This window comes from Thalassophryne amazonica, chromosome 6, assembly GCF_902500255.1.
Source record: "Thalassophryne amazonica chromosome 6, fThaAma1.1, whole genome shotgun sequence".
NCBI classification, from domain to species: Eukaryota; Metazoa; Chordata; class Actinopteri; order Batrachoidiformes; family Batrachoididae; genus Thalassophryne; species Thalassophryne amazonica.
This window is the reverse complement of record NC_047108.1, coordinates 13,347,995-13,364,742: the sequence shown is the minus strand read 5'-3', so window position 1 is coordinate 13,364,742 and position 16,748 is coordinate 13,347,995. Positions and strand designations below refer to the sequence as shown.

General features: G+C 42.4%; 1 protein-coding gene across 1 annotated transcript in view; it reads left to right on the top strand.

Moving 5' to 3' along the window:
• The window catches only part of sema3bl (sema domain, immunoglobulin domain (Ig), short basic domain, secreted, (semaphorin) 3bl), a 271,055-nt gene that overhangs the window by 91,503 nt on the left and 162,804 nt on the right, over positions 1-16,748 (top strand). The window lies entirely within an intron of this gene.

Genomic DNA, 16,748 nt, shown 5'->3' with positions numbered 1-16,748 from the left:
ATCACGTTATGCTGACACTTCAGGTTTTATTTTTTTATTTTATTTTTTTTAGCTTAGTGTAACACAGCACAATATGGAAATAGTCTGTAATAGATTCAAGTCTACCCCAGCACAGTTGCAAAAACTTACTCCTCTCCATAGTCAATAAAAAGTTCATTTATCACCATGCATTCATCTTTCCTTTATGAAAACTGTGAAATATTTTTTCACGATACATCCTCAACATCCCAGAGAGAGTTTACATTATTTCATCCAGTCCAATGAGATTTCAGAAATCCAGACTCGTCCATTTACGACCTGTCTCATACCATGTAATTCTGTTGTCAGAAAGGACACGTTTTGGAACACTGGAAAGTACACATGTTGACATCAGCTGCATGTTTATGCCAATCCCCCAAATCTCCACTGCTGAAAAATGAAGCCAAAGCAGAAGTGCCAAATCTTACAGGTTTTTGAACAGCTTGAAAAGCGAGTCACTCCCCGAAGAAGCCCATGTTAAAATGTCCAGGCAAACAGCCTGGTTAAAAAAAATAAATAAATACAAATAAATCTCTGTAGCTACATAGTTTCCTCCTTTCTTGGGAGGTGATTTTATTTATTTATTTATTTTAATAAGATCGATAGATGGATCGGCGCAGCATCTGCAGTGATGCGGTCGCTGTATCGGACCGTTGTGAAGAAAAAGCTAAGTAGGGGGGCAAAGCTCTCGATTTACCGATCGATCTATGTTCCAATCCTCACCTATGGTCATGAGATTTGGCTCATGACCGAAAGAACGAGATCGCGAGTACAAGCGGCCGAGATGAGTTTCCTCCGCAGGGTGGCTGGGCGCTCCCTTAGAGATAGGGTGAGGAGCTCGGTCACTCGGGAGGAGCTCAGATTCGAGCCGCTGCTCGTCTATGTCGAAAGGAGTCAGTTGAGGTGGCTCGGGCATCTTTTCCGGATGCCCCCTGGACGCCTCGCTAGAGAGGTGTTCCGGGCACGTCCCATTGGGAGGAGGCCCCGGGGAAGACCCAGGACACGCTGGAGGGACTACATCTCTCGGCTGGCTTGGGAATGCCTTGGGGTTCCCCCAGAGGAGCTGGGGGAGGTGTGTGGATCGGGAGGTCTGGGCGGCTTTGCTTGAGCTGCTGCCCCCATGACCCGACTCCGGATAAAGCAGAAGAAAATGGATGGATGGATGGATGGATGGATGGATGGATGGATGGATGGATGGATGGATGGATGGATGGATGGATGGATGGATGGATGGATGGATGGATGGATGCTTCAGTTTCCAGTATTTTACACAGCTGTCAACTGTTCTGAACTCAACCATATTTGTCCTGTCTGAGCATTTTATTAAAGATATGAGTTAATACAGCTCCATACAGTATGCGATTAATTGTACTGACAGACCGTCTATTCCTGAAGTGCACAAATTTTCTCCTATGATGGATCAAAACCAAATCTGGGTGTAGGGCCACTAGCCAAAAATTTATGATAATGTTATGTCAATGTACATTTCATTACATTTTGTACATTTGAAATTAAAAAGTAACTTCAATATAATAGACTTCATTATAATCTCTCGCATTGTTTGCATTGGAGGCGGCATATTCAGGTTTCATTCATCCCTCCGAGGAGACGTCAGTCTTGCTCACACTCCACATTTGCCTATTTATGGATTGGCTGGGAGTTAGGTGGGTTCAAGTACGGCCCCATTTTAGTTTCACACCAACACTTCAGAAAACCTGTGGTCATGTTTCCTGTACATACGGATCCAACTGCAGCCCACATTAAAATGCAGTTAGAGACAGATCATGTAAATAAGTTCAAAGAAATGTACAAAAAAATTTAGTATGTTAAAACACATTTATTTAATCAGTTTATGGGCTGGAACATGGTTTAAGAATGGTTAAAAACACAGTTTAGTGATTAATATTAAAAGTCTGCCTGCAGAATGGCCAGTGACATGTCCCTTTAAGATTCCCCCTCAAAGGTTCACACTGCTGTTAGGCACAGCTCTGCCAGTAGGGGGCGCTATGCAGGTGGAGCTGGATCATGGAGCTGTATATAAGAACTAGAGAGCGCAGTAGCACTGAGCCGTGTGCCGACAAGGAGGCGTGATCACCATTTTAATTCCGGGCAAGTTAGTGATTTGTGTGCATAGAAGTTCACTTAGTCTCATCAAGAAACAGGTAGAATATGCCAGAAAGCTGCGCATGTTGACAAAGCCGCACACGGAGGAACAAGGGAGACATTTCCTTCCATGAGTAAGTGGTTTTGATTCTTCTTGTCACTTTGTCCGTGATATTTGGATGATAAACAGCTGATGTTTCCTGCTGTGTCGCCCGATGACACGAATCATTAACTCTTCACTTATGTCTAGTTGATATTTTCCACTGGTAGACCAATGTCTAGTTAAAATATTTGTCGTTAGTGATTAAAATTGTTCGACAAGACTGGGGATTTTTTTTTTTTAATTTGCATCTTAAAACAATGAATTTATATTGACCCGCGCTGTGCCGCTCAGTCACACCAACACATAGAGATGTGTACCCACACCACTGACTTCATGAATGAAACTCAGTCAATAAAGGATAATTGTGTAAAAATATAATATGTATATAAATGTATTGTAATGGTTTTAGGAGCAGCGCTGTGTTGAACACAGCAGCAGTTCAGCCTAGCAACGCAGCTTAACAGCGCAGATCCGTGTAAATTTCAACACTAATATTTGGGAATGTGTGAGTGTCAGAGTAAGTTTAATACTTTCCTGACATAATTTAATGTAATTAAATTTTACTGTCTTGATATCCAGGTCAAAATGGCATTTTAACACGTATTTTGCAAGCATTTTTCTGAGTGTGTTCAGTCGCAAATCTCCATTGAAAATGCATTAACATCCGGGTACTTCATCAATATTTTGCCCGGTTAGGAGACGTCATGTCGCTGTCCATGGACGTTTTCATTTAGTGTGCAGCAATGGGACTGCGCTCTCTAGTACTTATATACAGCTCCATGAGCTGGATGCAGACAGCAGATGGAGATGTGCGGAGGGAAAAAGATTCTGTTTAATCAATCAATCAATCAATTTTTTTTATATAGCGCCAAATCACAACAAACAGTTGCCCCAAGGCGCTTTATATTGTAAGGCAAGGCCATACAATAATTATGTTAAAACCCCAATGCTCAAATCGACCCCCCGTGAGAAAGCACTTGGCAACAGTGGGAAGGAAAAACTCCCTTTTAACAGGAAGAAACCTCCAGCAGAACCAGGCTCAGGGAGGGGCAGTCTTCTGCTGGGACTGGTTGGGGCTGAGGGAGAGAACCAGGAAAAAGACATGCTGTGGACAGGAGCAGAGATCGATCACTAATGATTAAATGCAGAGTGGTGCATACAGAGCAAAAAGAGAAAGAAACACTCAGTGCATTATGGGAACCCCCCAGCAGTCTAAGTCTATAGCAGCATAACTAAGGGATGGTTCAGGGTCACCTGATCCAGCCCTAACTATAAGCTTTAGCAAAAAGGAAAGTTTTAAGCCTAATCTTAAAAGTAGAGAGGGTGTCTGTCTCCCTGATCTGAATTGGGAGCTGGTTCCACAGGAGAGGAGCCTGAAAGCTGAAGGCTCTGCCTCCCATTCTACTCTTACAAACCCTAGGAACTACAAGTAAGCCTGCAGTCTGAGAGCGAAGCGCTCTATTGGGGTGATATGGTACTATGAGGTCCCTAAGATAAGAAGGGACCTGATTATTCAAAACCTTATAAGTAAGAAGAAGAATTTTAAATTCTATTGTAGAATTAACAGGAAGCCAATGAAGAGAGGCCAATATGGGTGAGATATGCTCTCTCCTGCTAGTCCCCGTCAGTACTCTAGCTGCAGCATTTTGAATTGACTGAAGGCTTTTCAGGGAACTTTTAGGACAACCTGATAATAATGAATTACAATAGACCAGCCTAGAGGAAATAAATGCATGAATTAGTTTTTCAGCATCACTCTGAGACAAGACCTTTCTAATTTTAGAGATATTGCGTAAATGCAAAAAAGCAGTCTTACATATTTGTTTAATATGCGCTTTGAATGACATATCCTGATCAAAGATGACTCCAAGATTTCTCACAGTATTACTAGAGGTCAGGGTAATGCCATCCAGAGTAAGGATCTGGTTAGACACCATGTTTCTAAGATTTGTGGGGCCAAGTACAATAACTTCAGTTTTATCTGAGTTTAAAAGCAGGAAATTAGAGGTCATCCATGTCCGTAAGACAATACTGCAGTTTAGCTAATTGGTGTGTGTCCTCTGGCTTCATGGATAGATAAAGCTGGGTATCATGTGCGTAACAATGAAAATTTAAGCAATGCCGTCTAATAATACTGCCTAAGGGAAGCATGTATAAAGTGAATAAAATTGGTCCTAGCACAGAACCTTGTGGAACTCCATAATTAACCTTAGTCTGTGAAGAAGATTCCCCATTTACATGAACAAATTGTAATCTATTAGATAAATATGATTCAAACCACCACAGCACAGTGCCTTTAATACCTATGGCATGCTCTAATCTCTGTAATAAAAATTTATGGTCAACAGTATCAAAAGCAGCACTGAGGTCTAACAGAACAAGCACAGAGATGAGTCCACTGTCTGAGGCCATAAGAAGATCATTTGTAACCTTCACTAATGCTGTTTCTGTACTATGATGAATTCTAAAACCTGACTGAAACTCTTCAAATAGACCATTCCTCTGCAGATGATCAGTTAGCTGTTTTACAACTACCCTTTCAAGAATTTTTGAGAGAAAAGGAAGGTTGGAGATTGGCCTATAATTAGCTAAGATAGCTGGGTCAAGTGATGGCTTTTTAAGTAATGGTTTAATTACTGCCACCTTAAAAGCCTGTGGTACATAGCCAACTAATAATGATAGATTGATCATATTTAAGATCGAAGCATTAAATAATGGTAGGGCTTCCTTGAGCAGCCTGGTAGGAATGGGGTCTAATAGACATGTTGATGGTTTGGATGAAGTAACTAATGAAAATAACTCAGACAGAACAATCTGAGAGAAAGAGTCTAACCAAATACCGGCATCACTGAAAGCAGCCAAAGATAACGATACGTCTTTGGGATGGTTATGAGTAATTTTTTCTCTAATAGTTAAAATTTTGTTAGCAAAGAAAGTCATGAAGTCATTACTAGTTAAAGTTAATGGAATACTCAGCTCAATAGAGCTCTGACTCTTTGTCAGCCTGGCTACAGTGCTGAAAAGAAACCTGGGGTTGTTCTTATTTTCTTCAATTAGTGATGAGTAGAAAGATGTCCTAGCTTTACGGAGGGCTTTTTTATAGAGCAACAGACTCTTTTTCCAGGCTAAGTGAAGATCTTCTAAATTAGTGAGACGCCATTTCCTCTCCAACTTACGGGTTATCTGCTTTAAGCTACGAGTTTGAGTTATACCAAGGAGTCAGGCACTTCTGATTTAAAGCTCTCTTTTTCAGAGGAGCTACAGCATCCAAAGTTGTCTTCAATGAGGATGTAAAACTATTGACGAGATACTCTATCTCCCTTACAGAGTTTAGGTAGCTACTGTGCACTGTGTTGTTATATGGCATTAGAGAACATAAAGAAGGAATCATATCCTTAAACCTAGTTACAGTGCTTTCTGAAAGACTTCTAGTGTAATGAAACTTATTCCCCACTGCTGGGTAGTCCATCAGAGTAAATGTAAATGTTATTAAGAAATGATCAGACAGAAGGGAGTTTTCAGGGAATACTGTTAAGTCTTCTTTTTCCATACCATAAGTCAGAACAAGATCTAAGATATGATTAAAGTGGTGGGTGGACTCATTTACATTTTGAGCAAAGCCAATAGAGTCTAATAATAGATTAAATGCAGTGTTGAGGCTGTCATTCTCAGCATCTGTGTGGATGTTAAAATCGCCCACTATAATTATCTTATCTGAGCTAAGCACTAAGTCAGACAAAAGGTCTGAAAATTCACAGAGAAACTCGCAGTAACGACCAGTTGGACGATAGATAATAACAAATAAAACTGGTTTTTGGGACTTCCAATTTGGATGGACAAGACTAAGAGTCAAGCTTTCAAATGAATTAAAGCTCTGTCTGGGTTTTTGATTAATTAATACGCTGGAATGGAAGATTGCTGCTAATCCTCCGCCCCGGCCCGTGCTACGAGCATTCTGACAGTTAGTGTGACTCGGGGGTGTTGACTCATTTAAACTAACATATTCATCCTGCTGTAACCACGTTTCTGTAAGGCAGAATAAATCAATATGTTGATCAATTATTATATCATTTATTAACAGGGACTTAGAAGAGAGAGACCTAATGTTTAATAGACCACATTTAACTGTTTTAGTCTGTGGTGCAGTTGAAGGTGCTATATTATTTTTTCTTTTTGAATTTTTATGCTTAAATAGATTTTTGCTGGTTATTGGTAGTCTGGGAGCAGGCACCGTCTCTACGGGGATGGGGTAATGAGGGGATGGCAGGGGGAGAGAAGCTGCAGAGAGGTGTGTAAGACTACAACTCTGCTTCCTGGTCCCAACCCTGGATAGTCACGGTTTGGAGGATTTAAGAAAATTGGCCAGATTTCTAGAAATGAGAGCTGCTCCATCCAAAGTGGGATGGATGCCGTGGACTATGGCATCCATACATCAAATGGCATGGACTATGGACCACGTGCCTGAAGGCAGCAGTACCAGACTGCAGTGCCGGTGGAAAACATGCTACTCACAGGGGGTTAGCAGAGAGCTTGCTTCATACTGGTAGGACTGTCTGGATTACAATTTTTTCCCTTTTCCTCCTTTTGGATTGAACTGAACCCTGTTCTCTGCCAGTGTGGTGGGAATAATTCATTCAAGGAATCTTATTTTGTTTTTGTACCAAACTATTTCCTAATTCCCCCGAACTGCACGCAAATGGACTTTTGGTTCAAACCAGATTGTGACAAAATATTGATTTTTCATATGCTGAATGTGAAGTTGATAATTGGGCACCGCAGTCTCGTTTGAGGGCGGGCGCTGAATGGCTAAAATATGGCGCATATGACGTAATTTCTCTACTTCCGGGGAAAAAAAACACTGCATTTTCTCTGAGATTTTGGACAAATTACATGCAAACAAATGAAAATACAAAGAAAAAGTGACGATGTGGTGGAAAGTGGACGTGTTGCGATTTATTTAAGACCTGGAACTCAAACGTGTCGAGGTGTTTGTGCAGGCGGGAGGACGTAGCTACTCTGATTAGCTGTGTAGGCTAACACTTACTGACACGACGTCTCCCATCTGCCTCGTCTTCTCTTCTCCACTGGGAACCAAAAGAAACTGCACTTTTTGCGACTGCTTCGGGGACTGCAGCCGAAATCAAAACAGTACACCATTTTTCCATGTGAAGTTATGCTGTGTATATATTACACAACGGAACAGTGGTCCCCATAAGTAGCCAAATCCTGCGATATCACGCAGGGTTCAAATGAGACTGCGCTACCCTATTCACTTTGTTATGGTGTTTGTTTGTTTGTTTGCAACGGTGGTGTACACTGATTTGATTTTGTAAGAAGTAAAATTATTTTTTCTTACTTGCAAAAGATTCAACTCAAAGAAAAACATGAATAAGTGTAACTTTTTAAGCTAAAATAAGATACTTCCAGACTGGTCTAAAACAAAATAGTCAGAACCCAAATAGGGAAAAAGGGTTTTAATTAAAAGACGACTATTTTGAATGAGAGTTTTGATTTGTTCAACTGGGGATCAAATAAGGAAACAGATTAAAACTCGACACGGAATTCCGTGCAGAAAATTTAATTTTATTTTTTTGTCATTATTTTACTTAAGTGTTTTTGTTTGCTCTCAATATTTCATGTTCAATGAACTTGCAGACTTCTGTATTTTTTATTTTATTCATTTAACCAGGTTAGTCCCATTGCGATCAAGATCTCTTTTGCAAGGGAGACCGAGACAATTATGAAGTTTCTAATTTGTCTAACCTGCAACGTAGAAAGGCCAAAGGTGGGAATTGAACCCATGACCTTCTTGCATGCACCTTTCCTCCGATTGCGTAGAACCTAGAAGTGGTCCAGTAGCAGTGATACTGTGTCCTGAGAATGCAGGCCTGACACAAGTTTTGTGAAAAATATTTGAAAACCTTCTGCTAATGATTCAAAAACCAGGTTCAGGTGAGCACATAGCATTCTCACTGCAGGTGAAGAAAGAGGTATGGGAAGCCTGTAGTCTGTAATTAAGTCTCTTCTTTGATAAATTTGATCTCTGAAGATGTTCCATCTCAGAATATGTAAGAGTCCACCTAATTACTGAGCATGTTGTATGAGCAGTGTACAGGCAACATGCATGTCGGGGCGCGTTTGAAGCAACAGATGTGTGTTACATCAGGTTTATTTCGGGTTGCTGTCTTTGATCAAATCTTAATCAGTGTGACTGTGTGTGAGGCGTTCACTGGCATCCTGCTGCATTCCTTCATGTCTCCGTTGTTTTGTCATTCAGAGTTTTTACATGTCAGAATAGATGGATGGCTACTGTGTCACACGCTATCTGCAAAGCCCCACACATACGTGTGTTCAGTCCTCACATGTCTGCTGAACGTTACTGACAAAAAGTCAAAGAAGTTCAAAGGTCATCAGACGACAAGGTGTGTTAGTTTCATAAACTAAGACAATTCTAAGAGTATTCCCTGGTTTCACTCTCCACTGCTCACAAAAAAAGTTTAAATGTAAAAGAAAAATAAACAATTCATTCTCACATCTGGAACATCTGGAACATCTTTCACGCCAAGTAGTACCTCAGTCAACTCACCTGAAGGGGGCAGAGCAGCCCAAAGAAGTACTGTTGGACCTCCAGAAAAGAAACAAAGCAAAGTGTCAAATACATGATCAACTGTGGTGCTGAGAAGCAATGAAATTCCTTAAAACTTCTTACTTCTTAAAAGCATCACTCGGCAGGTTTACATGACTCCTGGAGACAGTCGCTGGGTTTACACGACTCCTGCAGTCACTCGCCAGGTTTACACGACTCCTGCAGAGTGCCACAGTGTGAAAATCCCGATTCTGAGTAATCATACTTCTGCTGAAAACTGAAGTGAAAGTGATGAAAAGTGAGAAATGATTTTATGTATTTTCTAGCCAATTTGACAAGAAAAGGTTGCTGACTGCATTTACAGCTGACTAATAATTAATCCATGATGAACTATTTTATTATTGTGATAATGATACATTATACAGTATATACTGACATTTAACAGACGAGGTCTATTAGAAAGGTATCCGACCTTATTATTTTTTTCAAAAACCATATGGATTTGAATCACGTGTGATTACATCAGACATGCTTGAACCCTCGTGGGCATGCGAGAGTTTTTTCACGCGTCGGTTACGTCATTCGCCTGTGGGCAGTCTTTGAGTGAGGAGTCGCCCACCCTCTCGTCATTTTTTCATTGTTTATGAATGGCTCAGAGACTGCTGCTTTGTTTGATCAAAATTTTTTCAAAATTGTAAGGTACAACTGAGTGGACACCATTCGATAAATTCAGCTGGTTTTCGGTAAACATTTTAACGGCTGATGAGAGATTTTGGTCTGGTAGTGTCGCCGTAAGGACGGCCCACGACATTTTGTAATGAAAGAACATGCGGGTAGAGTCGCTTGTCGGGCCGGACCGACCGCGGGGGGTCGTGACAGGAAAAACATCTCCGTTGGAAACCTTAACGGGAAAGTTGGAACATGCCCAAGCTGTTAAACAATTTCTCAGTTACTCACTTGTTGAAAGCCATCAAAAGTCGCCTGAATTTTACAAATGGTTTTCAACACGGAGGTGTTTTTCCTGTCGCGGCGCACACAGATGTGCGCACATCTTTCATTACAAAATGTCCTTAAACAGTGGAATGTCCACATAAAGTCCTCATGCCAGCCTCTTCTGAATCTTCTCTGTTCTCTCACGACGTCCTGGGTGAATTAAGCCTTAAATTAGGATGTTTTCAGGTCAAAACAGGCCGACGACGGAGCTTGGAAGCGCTGCACGACGTCCCGCTGCATGGGAAGTCCTTACACCAACAGAAACACCCCATAATCTCTCATCAGCCGTTAAACTTTTCACCGAAAACCAGCTTAATTTCTTGAATAGTGTCCACTCGGATATTCCTCACAGGTCCAGAAAAAATTTTGATAAAGCAACGTGCGCCGTCTCGAGCAGCGTGTGAAACAAAGGAATTCAGCTGAGAGGACGGGACCACATCTCACTCAAGGCCTGCCCACAGGGAAATGACGTCACGGACACGCGTGAAAAAACTCACCCATGCGCACGAGGGTTCAAGCATGATTGGTGTAATCGCACGTCATTCAAATCCATATAGTTAAAAAAAAAAATAAAAGGGTCGGTTTATTATCTAATAGACCTCGTATGTAAGTTAATTGCACCGTCTCTGATGTTTAAGTTATCACATTATGTGGTAACATATGTCTGATGTCTTTGAATCCAGTTTTCCAGTCTAATACCTTTTTGGAATCCCAAAAATCAGACCGATCATATGTTACAGGTTTCCTGGAGTTTGGTTCACATCTTTTTGAGGCATCCTGCTGACAGGCAGAGAAATGTTCCACAACTTACTGTAACTAACAGAGGAAAATATGGAAGGATGGTGAAGATCCTTCAGGAAGATTTGAGGAATGTGTGTTAAGAAGCATTAAGGAGGCTTACCAGCTGATCGAGACACTGGTTCAGTTCCTCCTTTAACTAATCACCTGTCTGCGTTTGTCCCATCACAGTGGTGAGCAAGAGATAAGTGAAGCAGGATAATTCCATTTTTATCTGAAAGCAGTCCGTCTTCACATTATTGACAGGTGTTTACCACCTCCAGCATGTTTTTACTGATAGTGTGCCCTCCCTGTGTTGTGACCTCGTGACCTTCATCATCATCAGTTACAGCTCAGACAAATAAATACAGACAGACAAGAGGCAGCTGCTGACCTCGGCCAAGGATTCTGTCACCTTATCGATAGTTTGCTTCAGTTCACTTTATTCATCAAACAGTTTCTTCCTGTTCCATCAGCAGCTGGACGCATGTAGACCGCACTAGTCTTGATGTACACAAAGTCTGAAATCAGTTTGAATTTTCCTCCTCTCTTTAGACATACTCTCACTGGCCACTTTATTAGGTACACTTTTCTAGTGTCACGGACCAGACTGAACCTCGATGATGAGTCCAGATGCAGCAGGCGTTACTCAGAATGGAATCCAGGCAAAGGTTCAGTTCACAGTAAGACAGGTTGCCTGGCAGCAGTCTGTCAAAGGACACAGGAGGTGTCGAATCAGAATCAGAAAACTGAAAAAAAATTGCAAATACAGATTGGGAATCACCAGTTAATTTTCTTGTTTGATTAATCATTCAGGAAAGCTTTGATTTATTTGTAACACAAATGCAAACTGGTCACAAGACCACTGCTTCTGACACCATACTAATTCACCGGAAATATCACCCAAGTCATCCAGAGGCATACAGCTTTAACTTATGGCTAAAATCTTAACCAAACTAATTTCGGACATGTTATTTAAATTAACGTCACTTCTGAAGTTTTATAATGTGAAAATATCAGCTATATGTTTTAGTTTTGAAGTACTGCAATAATTTTGAAGGTTTTAGTGTGGACATGCTCTGCTGCCCAGAGCATTATGAGTACAGTCACGACAGGAGAAATGCATTTGAGACGCTCTGATTAGGCTCCACACGGATTGTGCCTAAAACTCTCATGAATATACGAGGTCTATTAGAAAGGTATCCGACCTTATTATTTTTTTCAAAAACTATATGGATTTGAATCACGTGTGACATGCTTGAACCCTCGTGGGCATGCAAGAGTTTTTTCACGCCTGTCGGTTACGTCATTCGCCTGTGGGCAGTCTTTGAGTGAGGAATGGCCCACTCTTGTCGATTTTTTCATTGTTTAGGAATGGCTCAGAGACTGCTGCTTTGTTTGATCAAATTTTTTTAAAAACTGTAAGGCACAACTGAGTGGACACCATTCGATAAATTCAGCTGGTTTTTGGTAAAGATTTTAACGGCTGATGAGAGATTTTGGTCTGGTAGTGTCACTTTAAGGATGGCCCACGGCGCCTGACGGCGATCTGCGCTTCGAGGCGGCAGCGTCTCGCCGTTTCAAGTTGAAAACTTCCACATTTCAGGCTCTGTTGACCCAGTAAGTCATCAGAGAACAGAGAACTTTCAGAAGAAGTCGGCCTGAGGAGTTTATTCGGACATTCCATTGTTAACGGACATTTTGTAATGAAAGAATCGCATGTCGGGCTGGACCCGACCCCCCAGGAAAAACAGGAAAAACACCTCCGTTGGAAACCTTAACGGGCAAGTTGGAACATGCCCAAGCTGTTAAACAATTTCTCAGTTACTCACTTGTTGAAAGCCATCAAAAGCCGCCTGAATTTTACAAATGGTTTTCAACAAGGAGGTGTTTTTCCTGTCGCGGCGCACACAGATTTGCCGAGTCGTCACGGAAACGACTCAGCGAATTTGCGCGCACGTCTTTCATGACAAAATGTCCTTAAACAGTGGAATGTCCGCATAAAGTCCTCATGCTGGCCTCTTCTGAATCTTCTCTGTTCTCTCACAACATCCTGGGTGAATTAAGCCTTAAATTAGGATGTTTTCAGGTCGAAACAGGCCGACGACGGCGCCTGGAAGCGCTGCACGACATCCCGCTGCATGGGAAGTCCTTACAGCGACAGAAACACCCCATAATCTCACCCCATTAAACTTTTCACCGAAAACCAGCTTAATTTCTCCAATAGTGTCCACTCGGATATTCCTCACAGGTCCAGAAAAAATTTGGATACAGCAACGTGCGCCGTCTCCAGCAGCGTGTGAAACAAAGGAATTCAGCCGAGAGGGCGAGACCACATCTCACTCAAGGCCTGCCCACAGGGAAATGACGTCACCAACATGGGCGGAGGATTTCGCGCGTCGGCACGAAGCAGCTCAGGACGCGCAGCAAAAAAACAGCTCCGTCTTGGAAGTCTCACAGGACATGTTGGGGCATGTCCAGCTGTTACACAATTTCTCGGATACTCACTCGACTGAAAGCCATCGAAAGCCGTCTGAATCTTCTGAATGGTTTCCAACACGGAGGTGTTTTTTTTTGCTGCGCGTCCTGAGCTGCTTTGTGCCGACGCGCGAAATCCTCCGCACGTCTTTCATTACAAAATCTCCTGTAACAGTGGAATGTGCCGCAAAAGTGCTATGTCCAGCTCTGTTGCTATTTCTGTGGTAGTCACATGATGTCCCGGATCAACACAGCATTCAGTTTAGAAATGATCTGGTCGTTCCAGCCTGTCGATGGCCGCTCGGCGCGCCGAGCACCCTCTGCCGCTATGGGCTGTCTTTAAAAAGGTTTTAATAGTCCATAATCCGCGTGACGCCGACAGAATCTTCACCGATATCCAACTGAATCTATTGAATGGTTTCCAACTGCCTGTCTCTAACAGTTTCTGAAAAAAATTTCATGGAGCAAAGCAGCAGTCTCTCAGCAAGTTCTCAGACAAAAGAAATCTGACGGGAGAGGTGGACCAGTGCTCACTCAAAGTCTGCCCACAGGCGAATGACGCAACCAACAGGCGTGGAAAAACTCACGCATGCGCACAAAGGATCAAGCTTGGCTGATACAATCACACGTGATTCAAATCCATATAGTTTTTGAGAAAAATAAAAGGTACGATACTTTTTGGACAGACCTCGTACTCCGGTTGAAAATATGTTTTTTTTTTTCAAGAGGCATTTTCTGACAGGTGAGACTTACTATATACTCCAGAAAATACGGTATATTCTGAACTCTGTCTAAGAGCTTACATGAGGTCTGTTAGAAAACTATCCGACCTTTTTATTTTTTGCAATGACACGCAAATTTCTCCGCTCCTCTTTCCATGACAAAAACTCCTGTAACAGTGGAATGTGCCGTTCATTTCTAAACTGAATGCTGTATTGATCCGGGACGTCGTCTGACTACCACAGAAATTGCAGAAGACGTGGACATCAGCACTTTTTCGGCACATTGAGACAGACATGCGGAGAAATTTGCGCGTTGGGACGGAGCCGCATGGCGCAAAGCAACGCCGTGATGAAGCCTCATAGGACATGTTCTGGCATGTCCAGCTCATCCACAATTTCTCGGATAGTCACACGACTGAAAATCCACAGAAAGCCATCTGAAAGCCGTCCTGTGAGACCAACACGGAGGTGGTTTTGTCCCGTGCCATGAGCGGCACGGTGGCGCATTCCTCCACTCCTCTTTCCATGAAAAAAACTCCTGTAACAGTGGACTGTGCCGAAAAACTGCTGATGTCCACGTCTTCTGCCATTTCTGTGGAAGTCAGACGACGTCCCGGATCAACAAAGCCTTCACTTTGGAAATGATCTGGTTGTTTCAGCAGGGTTTCAGCCTGTCGATCGGCGCTCGGAGTGCGCCGTGCTCTCAGCCGCTGTGGGCAGTCTTTAAACCGGCTGGAGCACTCCTTAATCTGTGTGATCCCCATAAAATCGTCCCTGAAAGCCATATTAATTTTCCGAAGGGTGTCCACCTGGAGGTCTCTCACAGTTTCTGGAAAAATTTGATGCAGCAAAGCTCCAAATCGTTCATACATTTTATTTGCAATAAAAAGCCGACTAGAGGGGTGGACCACTGCTCACACAAAGCCTGCTCACAGGCGAATGACGCAACCGACAGGCGTGAAAAAACCCACGCATGCGCACGAAGGTTCAAGCTTGGCTGATGCAATCACACGTGATTCAAATCCATATGGTTTTGAAAAAAATAAAAAAGGTCAGATACTTTTCTAACAGACCTTGTATATATTTTTTGTTTTGTTTTTTCTTCTCTTTTTGTCTCTATCACATAAGGATGTGAACATATTTTTGAAATTGTCTCTCTCTCTCTCTCGCTCTCTCTCTGAGGAGGTGCATGGAGTTGAGGTCCTCGTGCATGAACACTGAGGAAATATGAAGTCTTCCTTTTAGCAAACTCCACTCAACTTTAATACATTTGTCTATAAACTGCACAGATCGCCAATAGATTTGCTCTTTAGAACGGTGAAACAACACACAGGGCCGTTGAAGCACACGTACATCTTGCCATTTTTGTTGTTGTTTTGGACACACGAGGTGCTGTCAGAACTTTGTGATCTGATGAAGGACGTTACAAGCCCTGACGAGACAGCAGTGTGTCCCACTGCATCTCTGGAGATGTGAGTGGCAATTACTTTTACACATGCGCAGATGCAAAAGAACAAAATAAATCAGATTAATGGTTCACATGCACCAAAGAAATCAGAGCATTGGGGAGAAATCCAGGTGTGTTTATCGGATTTGTCATAATCAGATAACGTTATTTACATGAGCACTTAATAATCAGATAACACCCAGTAATCACAAGTTGCCTCAAAGTTGCCTCAAAGTTGGCTCGAGGCAACTTTGTTGTAATTTGGCGCTATACGAGGTCTGTCCATAAAGTATCGTACCTTTTTATTTTTTTTTAAACTATATGGATTTGATTCATATGTTTTCACGTCAGACATGCTTGAACCCTCGTGCACATGCGTGAGTTTTTCCACGTCTGTCAGTGATGTCATTCGCCTGTGAGCATGCCTTGTGGAAGGAGTGGTTCCGCCCCATCGTCGGATTTTCATTGTCAGGAAATGGCGGAATGAAAAGGACTTTTTTCCATCAGAATTTTTTCAGAAGCTGTTAGAGACTGGCACCTGGAGACCATTCGAAAAATGTATCTGGCTTTCGGTGAAAATTTTACGGGCTTCACAGAGAATAAGGTCTGTTAGTACAGCTTTAAGGACGGCTTTAAGGACGGCTGTAAGGACGGCTTTAAGGTTGCTCGGCACGCCGCGCTCCGAGCTGCGACGACGCGGCACAAGCCACCAGACCATTTCTAAATGGATGGCTCTGTGGATACGAGACCGTCGTGTGCTCTTTCTCTGGTTATCACAAGAGCTGGACATCAGCCATTTTCCGGCAGATTTCACTTTTAACAAGAGATTTTGTCATGGAAAGCCGTGCGGAGGCTTCGCGCGTCACGACCGATTCGCTTTGGAAGCGAGACAAAGGAACACCTCCGTTTCGGCGTGTCAGAGGACAAGTACTTTAGCCATGATACAGTTCCGTTCTGGTTTTATTCAGTCAGTTTGTGTTTTCATTGTTTATCATTAGCGTATCACTTGTTTATTTTGTTCTTCTCATTTATGATATTATCAGTTATGTTGTAGTATCGGTTTTGTTTTCTGTTTATCACTTAGTCCCTCTTTTACTTATCATTTGGTTTTACTAGTCTTTACTTAGTGTTTATTTTCTTATTGTTCGCTTACCAGTTCTCATGTAGTTTTATCTCAGTACTTATTTTCTGATGGTTTTTTTTTTCAGTTCTGCCAGTTTGTGTTTCCTCTATCATTAGCTGCCATCGTCAGTAATTCTTTCACTGCTCACCTACACCTGCCTGTCTCGTCCTGTCTTCGTCTGCCCCATGTCTACGCTCATCTCTGTTCTCACGTGTTCACACCAAGTTTCATTGTTATCACTCTGTCCCTCTGATCACTGCACTCTCTTGTCCTGCACCTGCACTTCCTCATCTTTGTTGGCCACACCGCATTTTGTCTGTCATTTCCTTGCCCACTTCTCACTGCCTTTTCTTGCCTCTCATTTCCCCTCTTGGATTCACCTGACCACACCTCCTTTC